Below are 19,142 nucleotides of genomic sequence, written 5' to 3'. Positions count from 1 at the left end.
TTGTGTGTTATAGATGACTCGTTGTATTAAGACCATTAGAAAGTAGTAGAGTATGACTCTTCATGACCGCCTCATTCTCTACTTGGAGGCTGTAGAATTGTACTACCTAGTTAGGCTCAACGATCATTAGTTCAAGCTTGATAAGCCCCCTGATTAGTATATTTATTGAGTTGTAGTGTCTTGAGATGCATATGTTCCATATGCTGTTCAGTGAATGCACTATTACATTACAGGATGTGGCCTACCAACTTGGGCTTCTGATTGAAGATAATTATGTTAGTGGGTGTTTTACAGATTTGAACAGCATATTCCTGGTGGGAGACTAGCTTGGGTTCGGTTCTAAAAGTTTTTTGGAGAACTTCCTCTTGTAGCGTACATCGACAAGTTCACTATTGCATACATGTGGTTTTAGGAGGGGTTTGCAATGCTCCCTCCCGATGCGAGTGAGGATACTGTTAGGGTGTATGCTCGAACATACATTACTCAATACATTTATTACCAAGTATGTATGAGGTCTGTTATATCTCCTAATCTCCTAAGTACCTTCCTTTGCCGATGGATAATCTGAATCAACCAATTGTAATCTTTTCCAAACTCTTTGTACTTTCCATGGTACTTTGTAAGGTTCCACATCGGTTGGAGAGGGGAACGAAGCATACCTTATAAGGGTGTGGATACCTCTCCTTAGTATGACACGTTTTGACGAGTGAGTTGGGGGGTTTCGGCTATCATCCCTATCATCAAAGGCAAAACCGTGAGGCCTTGTGTGCCAAAACGAACAATATCGTGCTAGCGGGTGGTCTGAGCTGTTACATATGGTATCAGAGCTGGAGTCCGGATCGATGTGCCAGCAAGGGCACTGGGCTCCCTTAGTAGGATAGATTGTAAGGTCCCACATCGGTTGGAGAGGGAAACGAAGCATACCTTATAAGGGTGTGGATATCTCTCCCTAGCATGACGCGTTTTGACGAGTGAGTCACATCGGTTGGAGAGGGGAACGAAGCATACCTTATAAGGGTGTGGATAAGTTACTGGATTACTGGATTAATGGTTCAACTGGTGGATCATTAGTCGAACCGTTTGACCTGTTAATAATTAAATAAAAGTATGAATTTAACTTTGATACATTATATCCAATTATGTAATACCATGTCAGCAAAAGTAGTTATCTTTTATATTGACCGCATAAATGGTTATTCAAAAGAACGGATGTGATTGGACAACTATGTAAAATATTATATATTGTTAATATATCAAAATTAAATTATAAAAATAAATAAATACACTATTATTATTGAAGAATAAAAATAATATATATTGTTTAAATTTTATTGCTTTAATTTAAATATAATTGCTTTAATATGATATATATAATTATTAGTCTTTACTCTTTAGTAGGATAAAACAAAAAAAATAAGGTTTTCATAATATATACAATTATTAGCATTAAACATATTGAATGACAAGCTCGCCTAGTGGAAAACTGAAGTGAATGCTTTTTGAAGCTCCCAAGTTTGAGCTTCATTTGTGCCATTTTTGGATTATTCCAAAAAATTGTCTCCTATCGTGATTTAGTGCACCGTTAGTGCACCATGGAGGCGTGCTGGAGATGTTAACTCGATAGGTCAACAGGTCCAGTTCAAGCTGAGTTGACTGATTTAAAGCGGGTTAGACTGGTTTTCTATAGGTTTATTATGAAAATAGTTAGATTCTTAATCCGGATCGATGTAAGATCCAATTCACTAGATTTTTAGTTGAACCGACTGGTCCAATCTGAGTTTGATAACTATGATTCTGACTATAGAGCTCTAGTGCATAAATATTTGAGCTGTTTTGAATGGTGCATTCATAGAAGGCTCTTTAAAGTTAAAAAAACTTCTTTACATTTCAACTCCAAAACTTTTAGTAATATTTTTATCAAGAGGAGAGATTTGAAAGTTTGACCAAATAAGATTAAAAAATAATTGGAGGGCTATAATGACCCAAATCTGAGGGAGAAAGAAGAATAGATCAAGGCTAACTATTATATTTTCTTGGCTCTAAAGGAGATGCTGTGATACCAAAAATCTAGAAAGTAGTGGTTCAATATGGTAATCAGAATACAAAAATTTTTCATATGTAAATGATCATCAAAAGGAATGCAAATAAGGTTCATGGCCTATTGATTGGTGATGGGTGTTGGTCGAATGTCCCTGAGATCTTACAACACGAAGTGCTAAAGTTTTACAAGAATCTCTTTGACACTACATAACAGGTTGATATTTACTATATAAATGAGTTTTTTCGATGCTTAAGACATGATGCTTGTGTCTTTCTCACAAACATATTTTTCAGTTGGAGATCAAAGGAACTATTGATAGCATGAGCCCCATTAAAGCCCTAAGTCCTTATGGTTTTCAAGCATTTTTCTTCAAAGAATATTGGGACGTGGTTGGTTAGAAGGTTTTAGAAGAACATGAAGAGGTCCTTTTGGGGTAAACTTTTAAGTTGTGCATTGGTGGAGATTGATGAGCGGATATTTTATACGCTTTTTGGGGGTGATTTCACATAGTTTTTAGTAGGATCTAGCTACTTTAGTACATTTTTATTAGTTTTTATGCAAAAATCACATTTCTGGACTTTACTATGAGTTTGTGTATTTTTTCTATGATTTCAGGTATTTTCTGGCTGAAATTGAGGGACCTTAACAAAAATCTGATTCAGAGGCTGATAAAGGACTGCTGATGTTGTTGGATTCTGACCTTCCTGCACTCGAAGTGGAAGTTTTGGAGCCACAGAAATCCAAATGGTGCGCTCTCAATTTCGTTGGAAAATAGACATCCAAGGATTTCCATCAATATATAATAGTCCATACTTTGCCCAAGTTTAGACGACGTAAACTGGCGGTTAACACCAGCTTTCTACCCTATTCTGGCGTCAAACGCCAGAAACAAGTTACAAACCAGAGTTAAACGCCAAAAACAGGTTACAAACTGGCGTTTGACTCCAAGAATAGTCTATGCACGTGAAAGCTTCAATGCTCAGCCCCAGCACACACCAAGTGGGCCCCAGGAGTGAATTTCTGCACTATCTATCTTAGTTTACTCATTTTCTGTAAACCTAGGTTACTAGTTGAGTATAAAAACTACTTTTAGAGATTTATTTTGTACCTCATGACATTTTTACATCCGAACTTGTACCTTTGACGGCATGAGTCTCTAAACCCCATGGTTGGGGGTGAGGAGCTCTGTAGCGTCTCGATGAATTAATGCAAGTATTTCTGTTTTCTATTCAATCTCGCTTGTTTCTATATCAAGATATTCATTCACACTTCAACATGATGAATGTGATGATTCGTGACAATCATCACCATTCTCAACCTATGAACGCATACCTGACAACCACTTCTGTTCTACCTTAGATTGAATGTTTATCTCTTGGGTTTCTGGCTCACGAGTTTGATTGCCTCTCCTGACAACAGAGCATTCAATCCGTGAGTCCAGAGTCTTTGTGGTATAAGCTAGAACCAATGGACAGCATTCTTGTGATCTAGAAAGTCTAAACCTTATCTGTGGTATTCCGAGTAGGATCTGGAAGGGGATGTCTGTAATGAGCTTCAAACTCACGAGTGTTGGGCGTAGTGACAGACGCAAAAGGATCACTGAATCCTATTCCAACATTAGTGAGAACCAAAAGATGATTAGCCATGTACATGGACCCTTTTCACTGAGAGGACGGCTGGTAGCCATTGACAACGGTGATCCACCAACATACAGCTTGCCATGGAAGGAGACCTGCGTGCGTGAAGAAGTAGACAGTAGGAAAGCAGAAATTCAAGGGACAGAGCATCTCCAAAACTCCAACCCATTCTCCATTACTGTGTAACAAATATTCCTTTCATGCTCTTTCACTTTTCATAATAAAAACTAAGAAACCTATTGATATCCTGACTAAGAATAATAAGATAACCATAGCTTGCTTCAAGCCGGCAATCTCTGTGGGATCGACCCTTACTCTCGTAAGGTATTACTTGGACGATCCAGTGCACTTGCTGGTTAGTTGTGCGAAATTACATAGTATGAGTGTAATTTTTGTGCACCGAATTTTTGGCGCCATTGCCGGAGATTGTTCGAGTTTAAACAAATGACGGTTTATCTTGTTACTTAGATTAGGAAAAATTTGTCTTTTTGGTTTAGAATCACTAGGATTGCATCTTTTATTATTCCTTTTTAAAAATCTTTCAAAAATATTATTTTTCTTCATTAGTTTTTAATTTTTCTTTGAGTCTTTTGTTTGAGTTTAGTTTCATATCTTAAGTTTGGTGTCAATTGCATATTTTTATTTTCCTTTAATTTTTTGAGTTTGTGTTCATTGTTCTTGCTATTTTTCTTGTTTGATCATTAGTTTGTCTTGTTTTGTGTCTTTTTTTGTTTTTCTTGTGCATTTTTAAATTTTCAGTTTTCAAAAAATTTTCATATATATTAAAAATACCTTTTTAAAACACGTTAAATTTATAGCTCAGTTGGCTAGAGCGTTGTGCTTGTGTTCTTGGTAATTGGGTATCTTCCTTTTAAAACTTTTTCAAAAATAATTTTTCTTTGATTAAATCTTGTGCCAAAATTTAAGTTTGGTGTTCTCTTGTTAATTTTTCTTTAGTTTTCGAAAATTTTATTTTGGTTTTCTAAAAATTTTAAGTTTGGTGTTCTTTCTTTTGTTCTTGTTGTTCTTGTGAGTCTTCAAGGTATTCTTGAGTCTTCTTTGTGTTTTGATCTTAAAATTTTTAAGTTTGGTGTGCCTTGGTGTTTTCCCTCTAAAATTTTCGAAAACAAGGAGCATTGGATCTGAAAATTTTAAGTCTTGTGTCTTTTGTGTATTTTTCTCTTTCATAATAAAATTCAAAAATAAAAAATATATCTTTTCCTTTAATTTCTCATAATTTTTGAATCCCTTGGGTTGACTTGGTCAAAATTTTTCAAATCATATCCTTTTAAGATTTTTAAAAATCATATTTTTTTAAAAAACATCCTAACCACTTTCTCTCTCCTCACTTTTTTCAAAAATCCTCTTAAAAAATTTTCAAAATTTTTAATTATTTTTTATTTAATTTAGTTTTTATTTTATTTTTTCAAATTTTTTTTTAAATAAATATACTAAAATAAATATACATCGTCTCCCTTACTCCATCATGGACCTAAGTGAAAATGAACAGTCCAGAAGGACTCTGGGGTCATATGCCAACCCCACTACTGCTTTATATGGGAGTAGTATATGTATACCCTCCATCGGAATCAGTAGTTTTGAGTTGAATCCTCAGCTCATTATCATGGTGCAGCAAAATTGCTAGTATTCTTGTCTTCCACAGGAAGAACCTACTGAGTTTCTGGCACAGTTCTTACAAATTATTGACACAGTACATGATAAGGATGTAGATTAGGATGTCTACAGATTATTACTGTTTCCATTTGCTGTAAAAGACCAAGCTAAGAGGTGGTTAAATAACCAACCTAAAGCTAGCATAAGAACATGGAAACAGTTGTCAGACAAATTCTTGAATCAATATTTCCCTCCTAAGAAGATGACACAGCTAAGGCTGGACATCCAAGGCTTTAAACAAGAGGATAATGAATTCCTTTACAATGCCTGGGAGAGGTACAGAGAGATGTTAAGGAAATACCCCTCTGAAATGTTTTCAGAATGGGTGTAGTTAGACATCTTCTACTACGGGCTTACAGCAAAAGCTCAGATATCTCTAGACCACTCAGCTGGTGGATCTATACACATGAGAAAAATAATTAAAGAGGCTCAAGAGCTCATTGATACACTTGCTAAAAATCAGCATCTGTACTTAAGTAGTGAGTCCTCCATAAAGAAGAGGCTAAGGCAGTGTCTACTGAACTTAGTCCTCTAGAACAAGTCACTGAAATCAATAAGCATTTATGTTATTTGACAGAACAGTTGGCAGAATTCAAAGAGATGTTACAAGATACTAAGGATGCTAACAGGAACATGGAAGCACAACTTGACCAGACAAGACAGCAGTTATCAAAACAGATAATAGAAGAGTGCCAAGCAGTTCAATTGAGGAGTGGAAAAATATTGAATACCTCAGCTCAAGGCAGCAGAAAACCAAGAAAAGAACAAATCATAGAGGATGAGCAGACCGCTACCCAAAATCTCTCTGAGGACAGTAAGAGCCCAAAGAGGAATAATTCTGGCGTTCAAACACCAGAAAGGGGTGAAAAAGTGGCGTTAAACGCCCAGGGGTCGCCCAGTTCTGGCGTTCAAACGCCAGAAAAGGGAGAAAAAGTGACGTTAAATGCCCAAACCATGTTCAGTTCTGGCGTTCAAATGCTAAAAAAGGGAGGAAATCTGGCGTTAAACGCCAATCCAACTCCCAATCCTGGCGTTCAAATGCCTATGAGGGGTCAGACACTTGAAAGTGCTGATAATAACTCTCTCAAGAAGGCTTCTCAACCTACCTCTGTAGAAAATAAACCTGCAGCAACCAAGGTTGAAGAATACAAAGCCAAAATATCTTATCCTCAGAAACTCCGCCAAGCAAAACAGGATAAACAATTTGCCCGCTTTGCAGACTATCTCAGGACTCTTGAAATCAAGATTCCGTTTGCAGAGGCACTTGAGCAAATACCCTCTAATGCTAAGTTCATGAAAGAGATCTTAAGTCATAAGAAGGATTGGAGAGAAATTGAAAAAGTTTTTCTCACTGAAGAATACAGTGCAATCATTTTAAAGAGCTCACCAGAGAAGCTTAAGGATCCTGAAAGTTTTATGATACCATGCACATTAGAGGGAACCTATACCAAGACAGCTCTATGTGATCTTGGGGCAAGTATCAATCTAATCCCTGCATCCATTATCAGAAAGCTTGGCTTGATTGAAGAAGTCAAACTAACCAGGATATGTCTTCAAGTTGCTGATGGCTCCATTAAATACCCATCAGGCGTGATTGAAGATATGATTGTCACAGTTGGGCCATTCGCCTTTCCCACTGATTTTGTAGTGATAGAAATGAAGGAGCACAAGAGTACAACTCTCATTCTAAGAAGACCTTTCCTAGCAACTGGACGAACCCTCATTGACGTCCAAATAGGGGAAGTAACCCTGAGAGTCAATGAGGATGAGTTTAGGTTGAATGCTATTGAAGCAATGAAGCACCCAGACACATCAAAAGACTACATGCGTGTTGATATCATTGATTCCCTGGTACAGGAGATCAATATGGCTGAGAGTCTCGAATCAGAGTTAGAGGATATCTTTAAAGATGTTCAGCCTGATCTGGAGGAACTAGAGGAAATACAAGAACCTCTGAAAATTCCTCAGGAAGAGGAGAAACCTCCTAAACCTGAGCTCAAACCACTACCACCATCCCTAAAATATGCATTTCTGGGAGAAGGTGAAACTTTTCCTATAATCATAAGCTCTACCTTGGAGTCACAGGAAGAGAAAGCACTAATTCAGGTGCTAAGGACACACAAGACAGCTCTTGGGTGGTCCATTAGTGATCTCAAAGGCATTAGCCTAGCCAGATGCATGCACAAGATCCTACTGGAGGATAATGCCAAACCAGTGGTTCAACCACAAAGGCGGCTGAATCCAGCCATGAAGGAGGTGGTGCAGAAAGAGGTCACTAAATTACTAGAGGTTGGGATTATTTATCCCATTTCTGATAGCCCCTAGGTGAGCCCTGTCCAAGTTGTACCCAAAAAGGGAGGCCTGGCAGTGGTTCATAATGAAAAAAATGAACTGATTCCTACAAGAACAGTTATAGGGTGGCATATGTGTATTGACTACAGAAGAATCAATACTGCCACCAGAAAGGATCATTTTCCTTTATCATTCATAGACCAAATGCTAGAAAGGCTAGCAGGTGATGACTATTACTGCTTTTTGGACGGCTACTCAGGCTACAACCAGATTGCAGTAGATCCCCAGAATCAAGAGAAAATAGCATTCACATGTCCATATGGAGTATTTACCTACAGAAGAATGCCATTTGGTCTGTGTAATGCACCAGTAACCTTTCAGAGATGCATGCTCTCTATTTTCTCTGATATGGTGGAAAAATTTTTGGAAGTCTTCATGGACGACTTCTTAGTATTTGGAGATTCATTTAGCTCCTGTCTTGACCATCTAGCACTTGTTCTGAAAAGGTGCCAAGAGACCAACCTAGTTTTAAATTGGGAGAAATGTCACTTTATGGTGACTGAAGGAATTGTCCTTGGGCACAAAATTTCGAACAAAGGCATAGAGGTGGATCAAGTTAAGGTGGAGGTAATCGAAAAATTACCGCCACCTACCAATGTTAAGGCAATCAGAAGTTTTCTAGGATATGCAGGATTCTACAGGAGGTTTATAAAGGATTTTTCAAAAATCGCAAAACCTTTGAGTAACCTGCTAGCTGCTGATACACCATTTGTCTTTGACACAGAGTGTTTGCAGGCCTTTGAGACTCTGAAGGCTAAGCTGGTCACTGTGCCTGTCATTTCTACACCGAACTGGACATTACCATTTGAATTAATGTGTGATATCAGTGACTATGCTATTGGTGCAGTATTGGGACAGAGGCATGACAAGCTTCTGCACGTCATTTACTACGCTAGCCGTGTTCTAAATGACACGTAGAAAAATTACACAACCACAAAAAAGGAATTGCTTGCAGTGGTTTATGCCATTGACAAGTTCAGATCTTATTTGGTAGGATCAAAAGGGGATTGTGTACACTGATCATGCTACTCTTAAATATTTACTCACAAAGCAGGATTCAAAACCCAGGCTCATAAGATGGGTGTTGCTTCTGCAAGAGTTTGATATAGAAATAAGAGACAGAAAAGGGACAGAGAATCAAGTAGCAGATCACCTGTCCCAGATAGAACCAGTAGAAGGGATGTCTCTCCCCCTCACTGAGATCTCTGAAACCTTTCCAGATGAGCAACTCTTTGCCATTCAGGAAGTGCCATAGTTTGCAGATATTGTAAACTATAAAGCTGCAAGATTCATTCCCAAGGAGTTCAGCAGGCAGCAACGGAAAAAATTGCTTTCTGATGCGAAGTACTACTTGTGGGATGAACCATATCTCTTCAAGAGATGCACAGACGGACTAATCCGTAGGTGCGTGCCTAGAGAAGAGGCGCAGAAAATCCTATGGCATTGCCATGGATCACAATATCGAGGACATTTCGGAGGTGAGCGAATAGCCACCAAAGACCTCCAATGTGGCTTCTACTGGCCTACAATTTATAGAGACTCCCAACAGTTTGTACGTAACTGTGACAGTTGCCAGCGAGCTGGTAATCTGCCTCATGGTTATGCCATGCCTTAACAAGGGATCTTAGAGATTGAGTTATTTGATGTATGGGGTATTGACTTCATGGGTCCTTTCCCACCATCATACTCAAACACTTACATTCTGGTGGCAGTAGACTATGTATCTAAATGGGTGGAGGCAATTGCAACACCCACTAACAATACTAAGATAGTACTGAAGTTCCTCCACAAATATATCTTTAGCAGATTTGGTATCCCTATAGCACTGATTAGTGAAGGAGGCACTCATTTCTGCAATAAACAGCTTTATACTGCCATGGTCCGATATGGAATTAGCCACAAGGTGGCAACTCCATATCATCCACAGACCAATGGGCAAGCTGAAGTCTCTAATAGAGAACTATAAAGAATCTTGGAACGGACTGTCATTGCCCATAGAAAGGATTGGGCAAAGAGCTTGGATGATGCTCTATGGGCATACAGAACAGCATTCAAGACTCCTATAGGAACCTATCCATACCAACTTGTGTATGGGAAGGCCTGTCACCTGCCCGTGGAATTGAAGCATAAAGCCTACTGGGCAACCAGATTCTTAAACCTTGATACCAAATTAGCTGGAGAGAAAAGATTGCTCCAGCTGAATGAGCTAGAGGAATTCAGACTCAATGCTTTTGAAAATGCCAAAATTTACAAGGAGAAAGCAAAGAGATGGCATGATAAGAACCTGTCATCTAGAGTTTTTAAGCCAGGACAAAAGGTTCTGCGGTTTAACTCTAGGCTCAGGCTATTCCCTGGGAAACTAAAATTCCAGTGGAGAGGACCATATGTGATTACAGGCGTGTCACCATATGGATATGTAGAGCTTCAGGATATTGATTCTGACAAAAATTTCATTGTTAATGGACAGAGAGTCAAACATTATCTTGAAAGCGATTTCGAGCAAGAGTGCTCAAAACTGAGACTAGATTAAAGCTCAGTAAGGTCCAGCTAAAGACAATAAAGAAGCGCTTGCTGGGAGGCAACCCAGCCATTACTATAGTTTACTTGTCATTTAAATAATAATTATAGAAGTTAAATAAATTATCATCAAGAACTAATTCTCATTTACAGGAGTTCATAGAGTTACAGAAGGATTCAGAGCAAAAAGCAGAGAAAAAAAGCTCACTGGTACGAAAACACTAGTAAGAGGCACTTTCTGGCGTTTAACGCCAGCCAGGGTACCTGGCTGGGCGTTAAACGCCCAAAATAAGCAACTTCTGGGCGTTAAACGCCAGAATGGGTACCATTCTGGGCATTTAATGCCAAAACTACAGCATCCTGGGCGTTTAGAAAAACGCCCAGTGATAAAGACTTTTCTGGCGTTAAATGCCAGCCAAGGTATCTGGCTGGGCGTTTAACGCCAGGAATGTGGAGGAGAGGCAATTTTGTTTTCCAACCCAATTTTTTAATTTTTATGTTTTCATCCATAATTTCTTGCATAAACATATTTCAAATCCTCATCTCTTCAATTTCAAATTTCAAAAAAAAAAAATTATTAGAACTCTTAATCCTAAAATTCTTTTCTTATTTTCAAATCTTTTTCAAAATTCATATATCTTTTTAATTTCTTTTCAAATCTTTTTCAAACTTTATATATCTTGTTAATATCTTTTCAAATTTAGATTTATCTTTTTCAAAACTCTCTCCTATCTTTTCAATTTTAAAATTACATCTTTTGCATATCATAATTATCTTTTTACAAATCATATCTTCTATCATATATTTTTCAAAAATTTTTGAACCCACCCTTCCTTTTAAATTGAGATTCGGCCACCCCCTCTCCTCTACAATTCGAATTGGCTCTCCTCCTTCTCCTCTCCTTTCCTTTCTTTTGCTTGAGGACAAGCAAACCTCTAAGTTTGGTGTTTTGCGTGATCACTGAGCTAAGATTCACTAAAGAAAAACAAACCACTTCAAGAGGCAAGAAAGAGAATAATCCAAGACCACTTTGGAATCAAGAGAGGTTCTTAACCAAGGAACATTCGGACCATTACCATAAAATAATGGGTCTAAAGTCAGTGATCCCGGAAGTAAAATTTGATTTAAAAGAAGACGAATATTCGGAGATCCAAGAGCAAATTCGAAACAGAGGTTGGGAAATTCTAGCTAATCCTTAGACAAAAGTGGGTAGAAATATGGTTCAGAAATTCTACTCAAATCTGTGGCAAACAGAGAGGCAGAGAATGACTGGAACCGCTTTCTATACCTTTCGAATCATGGTCAGAGGGAAGATGATTTACTTCCACCTTGACAAAATAAGAGAGGTCTTCAAGCTACCTCAACTACAAGATGATCCAGAATCCTTCAATAGGAGAATGGTGTGTGATGATAAACGCTTGGACCAAATTCTAGAGGACATATACATGCCTGGAACCAAGTGGACAACCAGCACAAAAGGGGTTCCAAACCAACTCAAGAGAGGGGATCTCAAACCAATTACTAGGGGTTGGCTGGATTTCATTGGGCGTTCCATACTGCCTACTAGCAACCACTCCGAAGTCACTATCAAGAGAGTAGTGATGATCCATTGTATTATGCAAGGAAATGAAGTGGAGGTTCATCAACTGATTTTTTGTGAGCTCTACACAATTGCAAACAAAAACTCCAAGGACGCCAAATTGGCTTACCCAAATTTGATTTCTCTACTATGTAAAGAGGCTGGGGTGAAGATGGGAGTAGATGAGTTCATCCCAGTCGAACATCCAATCACCAAGAAGTCAATGGAGGGACAACAAGTACAAGAAAACTCCATCAAAAGGAGGGCGCAGGAATTCCTCCCAAAAATCCCTCAAATTGACTACTGGACCTGCCTAGAAGCATCTGTCACCAAGTTACAAGAAACTATGGATCAACTCAAGGAAGAACATTAGAATCAAAATTTTATGATCTGCAAATTGCTTAAGGAACAGGAGAAGCAAGGGCGTGAATTACAGGAGCTGAAGCGCCAGAAGCTTTCTCTTGAAGGTCTAGACAACCCACAAATTGAAGGAGCATCTATCTCCCAAAATAAAGGTTGTTCAGTCCTAATCTTAATTCTGTGATAACTTCAGCTATTAGAAATCTATCTTAGGAGTCATATGAGTAGTAGTAATTAGTATTTTTATTTTTATTTTTATCATCTCCAAGTAAGCTATAATTTATTTTTCTCATCATCATTAAACATGAATAAAATAGCAGATATTTTTAGAATAAGGAGGCAATTTTTTTCGAGTTCTTAATAAGAAAAATTCAAATTATTTATATGTGGTGGCAACACTTTTTGTCTTCTGAATGAATGCTTAAACAGTGCATATTTTTGATCTTGTTGTTTATGAATGTTAAAACTGTTGGCTCTTGAAAGAATGATGAAAAAGAGAAATGTTATTGATAATCTGAAAAATCATAAAATTGATTCTTGAAGCAAGAAAAATCAATGAAAAAAAAAAGAAAAAGGATAGGAGGGTATGCAGGAATAAAATCCTGGCCTAAGCAGCTGAACCCAGCTGTCCCTAACCATGTGCTTGTCGCATGCAAGTCCAAGTGAAAAGCTTGAGACTGAGTGATTAAAGTCGTAATCCAAAAGAGTGTGCTTAAGAACTCTGGACACCTATAATTGGGGACTTTAGCAAAGCTGAGTCACAATCTGAAAAGGTTCACCCAGTTATGTGTCTGTGGCATTTATGTATCTGGTGGTAATACTGGAAGACAAAGTGCTTAGGGCCACGGCCAAGACTCATAAAGTAGCTGTGTTCAAGAATCAACATACTAAACTAGGAGAATCAATAACACTATCTAAATTCTGAGCTCCTATCGATGCCAATCATTCTAAACTTCAAGGGATGAAGTGAGATGCCAAAACTATTCAGAAGCAAAAAGCTACTAGTCCCGCTCATCTAATTAGAATTGAGCTTGATGTAAAACTCTGAGATTGCCTCTTGATCTTTGTGCTATCCTATTTTAATTATCTAGTTGCTTGGGGACAAGCAACAGTTTAAGTTTGGTATTTTCACATAGTTTTTAGTAGGATCTAGCTACTTTTTAGTACATTTTTATTAGTTTTTATGAAAAAATTATATATCTGGACTTTACTATGAGTTTGTGTATTTTTCTATGATTTCAGGTATTTTCTGGCTGAAATTGAGAGACCTGAGCAAAAATCTGATTCAGAGGCTGATAAAGGATTGCTGATGTTGTTGGATTCTGACCTCCCTGCACTCGAAGTAGAATTTTTGGAGCTACAGAAATCTAAATGGCGTGCTATCAATTGCGTTAGAAAGTAGACATCCAGGGCTTTCCAGCAATATATAATAGTACATACTTTGTGTAATACCCTAATATTCAAATCCTTATGCTCGAGTCATAAGTCAATGATATTACGGTGGTACGACTCTCGGGTGGATTTTTTCAATATATAAATATAGGTAATTTCGAAAGGAGTATTAATCGAGAAACCTGAAAGGAGTAGAAATAAAATCGTGAAGACGTATCACTCACGTTTCGACAACGAAAAGTTAAACTGTGAAGCCAAAAGTGATATACGGACAAGGCATAAAGGAGATTGAGAGATAGATAACAGATAGATATATATAGCATAAATAATAGCCACTAGTCGCGACCCGCGAAGTTTAGGCCGGCTAGGGTACAGTATGAAAGTAGTTGATAACAATACATCCTAATCTCTCCCAGAGGAAACATAAGAGCCTCTATAGGCAAGTTCCAAAAGAGTTCAATACATAATATAATCTTTTCAAAATAAAGGTGGAGAGATTCTAAGCAAAACACAAAGTAGAGAAAATAAATATCTTCGCCGTCTCTCAGACGAACCGCAGCTCACTTCTGAGCACCTGAACCTGTATCTGAAAAACAAGAGATGTATACGGAATGAGAACCCCGAGCCCATGGGTTCCCAGTACGGTAAAAGTGCCAAATAAATACAATGCACTGCAATAAAAACTCACTAAGCATCCTAAACTCCTTTTCACCAAGTATCCAGCCTAGATTCTCACTAATCCATAAATAGGCATCTGTCGTAAGGTGATACTAAATCCAGTTCATGTTACACATGTTTCCCAACTCGCTGATTCTTCCACGAATCAGACTCAGAATCATAAGCAAAACCATCACCAGTTGTTCTGCCTCAGCAACTCTATATCAATACATCATACCCTCGCCTGGAGCTAGTGAAATCACATCACTGCGTCTACCCAGGGGCTCAAATTATCTCATTCAAAAATCATCATCATCATGCAATCACATCATCAATTCATCTCATCAAGAACAGCCCTCAACATCTACCGACACCAACATGAGGGATCTCTCAGTTGTACAAACATAAGCAATACAGACAAGTAATACACAAATAAGGTACAAGTAGAACAAGTAGCACATAATCAGGTAACATAACATATATGATGTAGAAATCCAAAACAAATAGGCAAACCCAAACAATTCAAACATATGCAAATGATGTATGCCTGCCCTATGGCTGATGATATCATCTGTCAGTTATATAGCCAACCTGACATGTCCTGGTAGCTAACCATTGGACAGAAACACCCCTTGCAGAGCAAGTAGGTTTGAGCTACAACCCCCTTGCTACTACCCGCTCAACCCAGAGCCAGTGGAACAACCACTACTGCGGCTACTACCCAGGCGGGTGTCTAAAAGCTCAACTTGGAGTGAGTGGATTCACCACTACTGCCGTTACTACCCAGGCGTCACAATCTCTGACCTGGAGCAAGTGGGACGAACCACAACCCTTGCTACTGCCCAGGTATCTTAAGCATTGACCCGGAGCAAGCGGGACGAACCACAACCCTTCCTACTGCCCAGGTATCTCAAACATATATTCATTCAATCTCAATTCATATTATCAATCCTCATTGTTATCAAATCTCAAACATTAACCTGGAGCAAGTGGGACGAACCACAACCCTTACTACTACCCAGGTATCACAAATACATTCATTCAAAACTCCATAATTAAACTCATTTATCATAAACATCCTTTTCCGTCTCATACCCGGAGCAAGTGGACAACGCCACTTCCTACTACCCGGGGTTACACATCACATTTCAACATTTTCCATTATTATCCATTTTACACATTCATTCATTAATCATATATGCATTTATACTCAGCCATAATCAATAATGGCTTTGCCGTAATCCGGTAATAACTCAGCCATCCGGCTCATAGTTCAATCAAGAACCAGCCATTTATCAATAAATATAGCCCTTCGGCTCATGGCATACACGGTACTTCCACCGTCATCCTCCATATCTCATATAATCATCGTTGATCATCATTGATCATAACTTTCCCCCTTGCTTCACTCGCAAGTTACCACATCCCCTAACTCCTTTCTTATTGATAGGCATATCATAATGATTTAATACATGAGGGGTGAGATCAGAGGCTTAGAAGTATGAGATTTAGTTTTTAAAACTCAAAAATCACCTTTGGGATGAAAACAGGGCCACGCGTACGCGCACTCCTCGCGCACGCGTGGATGGCCACAAAACTCATCGACGCATATGTGTCATGCACGCTAACGCGTGGATTGAAAAATACCCAAGCGACGCGCACGCGTCCGCGTGGGTGCTCTCGTGCCCCAGGCACAAAACTGGCATAGTTCAGGCACAACCCTCTGGAAAATAGTTGGGCATTGGGTGCAGCATATTCGGCGCGCCCGCGCACATCACGCGCACGCGTGGATGGCGCTTTCTGGAAGAACGGCGCGTACGCGCCAAGTGCGCCTACGCGCGGGGGTCATTCTGCTAAAAATTTTCTAAATTAAAAGCTGCAGAATTCACAGATTTAACCCTCAATCTTCCAACGGACATAACTTTCTCATTTTAAATTGTTTTTCACCCGTTCTTCAAACGGCATGGACATCTCGGATCCAATTTCATTTCTAAACAGATTTGGCACAAAACAGAGATCCGTAGTCCAAGTTATGTCCCGTCAAAGTATTCCCAAAAAACCATGTTTTTCATACAGAACCACAAAGTGCCATTTTCAAAACAAGTCATTTTCAACTCTTTTCAAGATCAATCAAAACATGCCAATTTCATTCCTTTTCTTTGAAATCAATCAAAATATATCAAATTCAATATCAAACCTCCTCAACTCATACATTAACACTTTACTACGATTCGCAAAACCGCCATATAACCATTCTTACCCATTTCAAACAAATGGCTAAATTACAAACACATTAACATGTCATACATCCTTCCTCATCTCAATTTCCAACAATACTATTTCCAATCAATCATCATTATACATAATCAATATCATACTCATTATCACGTGGTTTCACCCACAAATCAACTTTAATCATTCCTCAAGCATATATCACAATATATATACCTCTCATGCATCATCATACCATCAAGACATCAATAATCATAATCACATATATGACTACATAATATTTCTCAACCCAAAACCAAACATACCTCATCTACATAATTTCACCCAAAATTACCAAATTCCACACTTCAACTCCTCAAACCTTATTATTCAATAATCAACCCAATCATTCGCATATTCATTATCTGAAATTCATCCAATCACTTGTGTCATCATACAATCCACACATCAACTTACCTTCCTTACCTCTTTCCGTCCTCCGGCCCAATTTCACAATTTAAATGCATAAACCATAAATCAATACTCATTACCCAATACATCAATTCTCAATACACCAAGCATACAAGGCCACACAATTCTCAAACCAATCATTAGTTCGCATTATATACCAACTATGCATATTAGCACCAACCATTTACACAATCCAAACTTAATCCTAGGGACATCTAACCTAGGAATTCTCATCACACCACACGGTACTTAAATGAAACTTAAACCGTACCTCTTGTAGCAAAATCAATTGAGCATCTTCTATGGGAATCTCCACCAACCCTTAGCTTCAAGCCTCACCAAAGCTCCACAAGCAATACCAACCTCCCAATTGTGCATCAAAATCACCAAATACACTAACATAACCAATATCACATTCATACATCAACCTAGGGCTCATAAAGATGATAAATCACAAGGGTTTGAGCACTTCTTACCTCAGCCCATATGAAGTAGGGATAAAACCCACTTAGAATCCATGTTGGAGTATCCCTAAACACCCAAAATCATAAGATTTCAACACTAACTTCCCAAAAACGTGTAACAGTGGGGAATTTTGAAAACTGGGCAGAGATGAATGGAATACTCACCACAAAACTTAGATAGAATTGTAGAGGATGAGAAGATCAACGCGTGGCCGCAAATGGCTCGTCAATCGGAGCTCCGTAGCTCAAGTTATGGTGGTTTGAAGATCAAAGAGAGTTAGGTTTTCTCTCTTCTCTTCTCTCTTCTTAATTTAGCACCCAACACTCCTTCTTTAGGGCAAAATGAGCTGAAATGATCATAATTAATGTTTATATATGTTGGGTCTTGGGCTCACTTAGGTCCGGTTCACTTATTTTTGTCCGTTGGCCCAATTTTGGACCAAAACCTTTAAGATTAGCGCTCTAAATCGCACTTCAAATATCTCTACCTCCCCTAATTATAATTCCTCATTTCTTAATCTTATATACTCATAATCAATTTTTTCAGCTGCAGTACCAGACAGGTCTCAGCCGGTACTACCGATCAAAATTCCACTGCGCGCTTTTACGCCGAAAACTATGTCTTCTAACTCGGAAAAATTCACTGAATCCAAATATCAAATTTAAATCATCAAATTCCAATTGCCAAATCTTCCAACCATATTCGCTCCTACTTAACTCATTATTTAATTAATTTCGGTTAGACCGGGTATTACATTTTACCCCCTAACAGAAATTTTCTCTCTCGAAAATTCCATCCATCACTACGAGTACACGAGCATAATATGCCTTTATATCAAACGCATAACAGTTCCAAGGTTCTTTTACTCTGCACGCTTCCGTTGCCGCGCTCTGATTTCTCCATTCCTGAGGGTCTCGGTCGTTCGTTCAACGCTGACCAACAGCCTCGTTCCTTACTTTTATCGTCTCATCAACTCACACCCTATTAAATCTCAAATCATGTCATCAATAATATTGCCATCATCGTTAATCATAACCAGAGACCACGGTCATTATCATTCCAAAATGTGACTCTCTGACATCTCTTAAAGAGTTTTGACCTATAAGCCTTTTCAACATTATTTATAAGATTGTGACCAAGATGGTTGTTAGGTTAGTGGTTAGTCAATCGATAAGGTTCTGTCGATAGGTGATTAACCAACAATATTAATATATCCTTTTACGGAAGTGCTGCTATCAGCTTCTTTTAATTTCAAAATTCTTATTTTTCTGTTAATATATAAAATAATGGATGCTGGATGACCTTTTCCTCTTTTCAAAATTTGTAAAATAATCTTTTTAAAAGTAAAATAAATAGTCTTTTTATTTGAAAATATAAAATAAAAGAGAGATAAAAATGGATGGAAGATGATTTTTTCTCTTTTTGAAAATTTTTCTTTTTGTATTATTATATAAAGGATAAACCAATCTTTTTATTTAATCATATATAATAAAAAGAGAGACAGAATGGTACATGGTAGAAGGAGAAAGATAGAGAAGAAAAGAAAAAAATGAGAGAATTCTTTAATTTTATTAGAGAAATATTTAATTTCAATTGCAATGAGATAATATTATATGACACATTTTTGTTGTTAAATTAGTAATTAGTAATAATATATAAGAGAGATAGAATGGAAAGAGAAAAGAGAGATACAATATGTGTGTGTGAAAGAGAGAACTCTTTAGTTAAAAAAAGATTTTATTTTAATTAAAATGAGAGAATACAATGTGACACATTTTGACTGTAA

This window comes from Arachis hypogaea, chromosome 10 (genome assembly GCF_003086295.3).
Source record: "Arachis hypogaea cultivar Tifrunner chromosome 10, arahy.Tifrunner.gnm2.J5K5, whole genome shotgun sequence".
NCBI classification, from domain to species: domain Eukaryota; kingdom Viridiplantae; phylum Streptophyta; class Magnoliopsida; order Fabales; family Fabaceae; genus Arachis; species Arachis hypogaea.
The sequence above is the reverse complement of the archived record's forward strand: the minus strand, read 5'-3'. Positions refer to the sequence as shown.